General features: G+C 42.9%; 1 non-coding gene across 1 annotated transcript; it reads right to left on the reverse strand.

Annotated features, from left to right (window-relative positions):
- Nucleotides 1-4,828: 4,828 nt before the first annotated feature.
- Nucleotides 4,829-4,900, reverse strand: trnam-cau. The gene has a single exon. It is a non-coding gene; the product is annotated as a tRNA-Met (tRNA).
- Nucleotides 4,901-6,340: the final 1,440 nt, after the last annotated feature.

Raw genomic sequence — 6,340 nt, forward strand, 5'->3', positions numbered from 1 at the left:
GGCCGGAACGACCACGGGGGGTCGCGACAGGAAAAACACCTCCATGTTGGAAACCTTAACGGGCAAGTTGGAACATGCCCAAGCTGTTAAACAATTTCTCAGTTACTCACTTGTTGAAAGCCATCAAAAGCCGCCTGAATTTTACAAATGGTTTTCAACATGGAGGTGTTTTTCCTGTCGCGGCGCACACAGATTTGCCGAGTCGTCACGGAAACGACTCGGCGAATTTGCGCGCACGTCTTTCATTTAAAAATGTCCTTAAACAGTGGAATGTCCGCATAAAGTCCTAATGCCGGCCTCTTCTGAATCTTCTCTGTTCTCTCATGATGTCCTGGGTGAATTAAGCCTTAAATTAGGATGTTTTCAGGTCGAAACAGGCCGACAACAGCGCCTGGAAGCGCTGCAGGACGTCCCGCTCCGTGGGAAGTCCTTACACCAACAGAAACACCCCATAATCTCTCATCAGCCGTTAAACTTTTCACCGAAAACCAGCTTAATTTCTCGAATAGTGTCCACTCTGATATTCCTCACAGGTCCAGAAAAATTTTTGATAAAGCAACGCACGCCGTCTCGAGCTGCGTGTGAAACAAAGGAGTTCAGCCGAGAGGGCGGGACCACATCTCACTCAAGGCCTGCCCACAGGGAAATGACATCACCGACACGTGTGAAAAACTCACGCATGCGCACGAGGGTTCAAGCATGATTGGTGTAATTGTACGTCATTCTAATCCATATAGTTAAAAAAAAAATAAAAGTGTCGGTTTATTATCTAATAGACCCCGTATACAGGATTTGACTTTTGTTAGAACTGTATTGATGTGTGATTCGAATGTGAGTGAACTGTCTAACCAGATACCGAGATACTTATGAGTTGACAAAATCAATTACAGAGCTGTCGTTTGAAGTGATGGTTAGAGGGCAGCTAGAATGTGGAAGAGATCTGCTAAAGAGCATGCATTTTGTTTTATTAGTATTCAGTCAAGTTAAGGTGAGCAAAGGCCAGTTGAATATTGTTGAAGCTGGTTTGGAGTGAGGACAAGGCAGTGTTAAGACAGGGACTAGATGTGTATAAGATAGTGTCATCAGCATACAGGTGAATATTAGCATTTCCTGTGGCAAGGGCAATGTTATTAACATAAATACTAAATAAAGTTGGGCCCAATATAGAGCCTTGGGCAACACCTTTAAGGAGGGGTAGAGGGGAAGACAAAAGACCCTCTACCCTCACAGACTGAGACCGACCAGAGCAGTAATTACTAAACCATGACAAACAGCTTTCAGAGAGGCCTATGTCTTTGAGTCTGTTCAACAGTATATGATGTTTCACAGAGTCAAAGGCCTTAGCCAGATCAACAAAAACAGCAACACAATATTCTTTGTTGTCAATGGCACAGATAATGTCATTAACAACTTTTAGAGTAGCCGAGATGCAGCTATGTCCCGCTCTGAAGCCAGATTGAACTGGACTCAGGATTTTGTGAGTCTCTAGGTGGTATACGAGCTGCTTGTTGTCCAGACTCTCTAGGATTTTCGACAGGGAGGGCAAAACAGAGATGGGTCTATAACAGTTTAAATCTGTGCTGTCACCTCCTTTAAAAAGAGGGGTGACAGCAGCACATTTCCAGTCCTGAGGAAAAACACCAGACTGCAGAGACAGATTGAACAGGTAGGAGATGGGGACAGTAATGATATGAGCTGCTGTCTTGAAAAAGAAGGGGTCTAATGAGTCCAGTCCAGTTGGTTTGTGAGTGTCCAGTTTACACAGTTCAGCAAGTACATCTGATTCCTGTATAGGTTGGAATGAGAATGAGGGGGGACCCGGAGCAGGTGAAGAGACACAGAGGGTGTGTGTGGACTGAGATGTATTGTAATAACCAGCTTTAGCAAAATGATTGTTAAAATACTCAACTATTTTATTTTTGTTGGTGACAATGATATTGTTCATTTTTATAACAGTAGGAAGCTGAGAGAATGATTTTTTGTTCTCCAAAGTTTTTATAGTGTTCCAAAATTGTTTGGGGTCAGGGCCATTAACAGAGAGCTGCAGCTTAAAATAGTTGGATTTTGCTTGTCGAATGGCCTAAGTGCACCTATTTCTTTGAGCTCTGTAAGAGTGCCAATCTGAGGTTTTGTTGGATACTTTTGCCATATGCCAAAGGTGATGTTTTAAGTGAATTGATTCCGATAAAGCAGGACTAAACCAGGGACTAACACGGTTCTTAACTCAGGAGCATGTTTAACAACTTCACTGAAACAGAGTTTTGAAGTATAACCAGGCATTCTCAACATCTGGGACAGAGACTATTCTGTGCCAGGGTACAAGTGCCAGGTCAGCTAGAAAAGCCTGATCATTAAAGTTCCTTAACAAACGCTTAGCAACAATGAGAGGAGAGTTTCTTGGAGTGAGCCCTTTACGCACACAAGCTATACTACAATGATCACTCAAACTTTGACAAAACACACCTGAAGTGTATCTGTCTGGCCTATTTGTCAGTATCAGGTCAAGTCATGGTCTTGTTGTATCTGGTAGGGGCTAGCCCAATTTGAGACAGATTAAGCGCATCCAATTGTAACTGCACAATGGGTGGAGGATCAGACATGTCCCAATTTAACTCCCCTAATAAAATGAACTCAGAGGAAGTGTGGGGGGCAATGAGCTCACTCAGAGCAGAGAGAGCACAAGCAGGAGCAGACGGTGGCCTATAGCAGCCTGCAACAGTGAGAGAGAGGTACTTGGAGAAGTTGATTTTTAAAACAATCAGCTCAAACTGTTTGGGAACAGACTTAGAGATAACAAACGAGCACTGCAGATTGTCCTTACAATAAACAACTACCCCTCCACCCTTGGAGCTTCTGTCTTGGCGGAATATATTATAGCCAGGGATGAAGACAGCAGTATCAGGAATGGACTTCTTATTCTACCAAATTTGGTTCAAATACATTAAAGCGTTGCTGAGATATGGACTCACTTCCTGTTTGGTGGCAAGCAACAGAGACACTTACCATTAATTATCAATGAGAGAAGGCGTTCTGCAGCAGCAAGAGACAGCAGTCACTCTGCTGCCAGCTTGGCGAGGTCAAAATAGACCTAGAGTCTATTTTATGCAAATGCTGAGGCCACTTCCAGTCAGAGTGAACGGGCAACGTGACGTTAGCCAAAATAATTTAAGATGGCGGAAACACTTTGAAACAGCTACATTTCTGTATATCAGAATTTATTTATTCTCACAAGGAATTTGATCTGGTGTCATTGGTGCATAAACAACAATAAAAGAAAAATACTTCTGCAAAGAAATAAAAGGTGAGGCATCCATGGATGTTTATTCCTTCATGGTGCAACTTGGAGTGAGCACCATGAATGGAATGCACAACAACAGACAATGGAACAAATGTTGCAACAAATTCCAGCATGACCATCTGGACCTGCCCAATGAAACATTTTACATTCCACTGTGCATTTTATTCTCAACACCACAGACATTCAGCATGGCAGGAGACCCTCTTATGAGCCTGCAGGGGGCGCTGAAATTTAACAGCAGATGCTTTTCTACACAAAGCCCTGGTCCAGATGTGGCTGGAGGTCAAGATCAAACCACTTCTGAGATCCATCAGCAAGAGTTCCTGACCTACCTCAGCATCAAGAACTTCATCTGTTCCACCTGCCACACTCTCTACATCTGTGTTGACCTCAGTGTTTCTCTCTGCTAGCCATGACCTTCGTGCCACCTGTCCCGTATTTTCATGCAGGGTCAAGAAGGTCAACTGCCATTTCTCTGAGATGGATCCACTGAGACAAAAATGGATCTACACCTCCTTCATGTACTGTGTCCTGTCTGCAGGCAGAGTAGCTGGTAACGCTTTCTTTATCAAGAAGTTTAGTAGAGCACATGGTAAAAAAAAAAAGTAAAAATGCTCTCAATATGACGGCAGGTATGAAACATGAACTACAAATTCTAATGACATCAGAATTTAATGTTTTAAAATACTTGTAGTGCTGCAGTGGTGACAGCTAGTGGGCAGTGTGACCACCTGTCAGGTGCCTGAGCTCACAGCCCCCAGAATGTACAACTTTAATTATGGAAGTGTTCAGAAATCTTTAAATCAGCATTTAGTTCTGTTGATAGACAGACTTCATTTGTGGAAGTCACATTTTCTGAATAATGATCAAAGTCCTGTCCATGAGTGCTGGAAACTTGTCTTCATACAAATGAAATAAATAGTCTTTCAAGAGCTCCAGACCCAAGACCAAAAAAAGCCCCCTCTAATTATATTCATTTATTTCTGTAATTGCAGTCTATAGATTAAATAACACCAAGGTTTGCAGGGTGATTTGGAGCTGATAAGTGCATGTGGAATTTTTTCAGCAAATGGAATAGTTCTCTGTGTATTTCAAATTTTAAGGAAGAAATTAAAATGCTTAACAGAGGATGGTTTCGATCCATCAACCTCTTGGTCATGGACCCAGCATGCTGCCATTATGGCACTCTGTTGACGAACAACCAACGGCAACAACTAACAAATTGTAGAAGATCTAGTCGCAATACTGCCACCTACTGATATTATATAGTTATTATATATATATATACACAGCTTTTTTGCCTAACTCTATGAACATAGAAAAATATACCAGATCTGGTAGAAGATGTGGATAAAACACATGAAAAGACAGATGATGAGAGCACAGACCACAGATAGACGGAGCGGGCCTGCTTCCGGGGAAAAACAAAGTCGAGCTGTCTTATTTTCATAAAGTGCAAAAGACCAACGCAACGATATGTGCCAGAATTATGCAACGTGATAAAAAAATTCAGGAAGAAATTAAAACGGTTAGCAGAGAATGGTTTCGATCCATCGACCTCTGGGTTATGGGCCCAGCACGCTTCCGCTGCGCCACTCTGCTGTCGCAACAACTCAACGTATACCTACTTGAAGAAAGTGCCGCTACCATACTGCCATCTACTGGTATTCTGTAGTTACTATACATATATACCTTTTTTATCTAACTTTATGGACATAGAAAAATATAGCAGAGCTTGTAGGAGATAAAACGGGTGCGACTCACTAGTGCGACTATAGCCCCCCACACACACACACACACACACACACACACACACACACACACACACACACACACACACACACACACACACACACACACACACACAGTCCGTACAAAACGCTGACGCAAACTGGCGGCCATCTTGCCACTCCCAACTTATACAGACCGCACATAGACTGCTTATTAGAAAATAGAATAGAAATAGAAAGCCTTTATTGTCATTATACACAGCAAACACAGTCTGCATAATACAACGAGATTAGGGGGGCTGCTCCTTAAAAAGTGCACGCAGTGCAATACCAGACAATATAACATGAATAAACAACAATATCACATAAAGAAACACATGAAGTCCTTTGCTGAAATGTAAAATTGTGTAACATGTGGACAGTGTAAACAGTGTAGCAATTGAGAGAGTAAAGCAAAAGGAAATGTAAAACTGTATGACAACTATAGGCGATGTAAACAATGGAACAACTGAAAAATGTGCAAAAGTCCTGTGCTTCAAATGAGATAGATATGGTGTGACTCAGTACCTAATATAGGCCGTTTTTAGTGCAGATTATTGTTCAACATGGTGATGGTTTTGGGGAAGAAACTGTCTCTGAGTCTATTTGTCCTGGCCTGTATGGACCTGTAGCGCCTGCCAGAGGGCAACAGGTTGAAGAGGTGAAAGCTGGGGTGTGTATTGTCCTTGAGAATGTTCTTGGCCCTACTAAGACAACGGGAGGTGTAGATGGTGGAAATGGGGGGCAGAGGACAGCCAATGATTTTTTGGGCAGTGTTTGCTACCCTATGCAGTCTCTTCCTGTCAGCTTCAGTGCAGCTGGAGTGCCACACTGACACTGCGTAGGTCAGCAGGCTCTCTATAGTGGAGCGATAGAAGGTCACCAGCAGGAGTGTGCTTAATTGCTCTTTCCTAAGCACCCTCAAGAAGTGTAGTCGCTGCTGGGCCTTCTTGACCAGTGCTGCGGTGTTGACTGACCAGGAAAAGTCAGCAGAGATGTGAACCCCTAGGAACTTGAAGGACTCCACTCGCTCCACGCATTCGCCATTGATGTACATCGGGGCAGGGGCAGTTTTCTTTTGACGGAAGTCCAGGATGAGTTCCTTAGTCTTTGTTGATGTTTAAATCAAATCAAATCAATTTTATTTATATAGCGCCAAATCACAACAAACAGTTGCCCCAAGGCGCTTTATATTGTAAGGCAAAAGATATACAGTAATTACAGAAAAACCCCAACGGTCAAAACGACACCCTGTGAGCAAGCACTTGGCGAC

This window comes from Thalassophryne amazonica, chromosome 8 (genome assembly GCF_902500255.1).
Source record: "Thalassophryne amazonica chromosome 8, fThaAma1.1, whole genome shotgun sequence".
NCBI lineage: Eukaryota > Metazoa > Chordata > Actinopteri > Batrachoidiformes > Batrachoididae > Thalassophryne > Thalassophryne amazonica.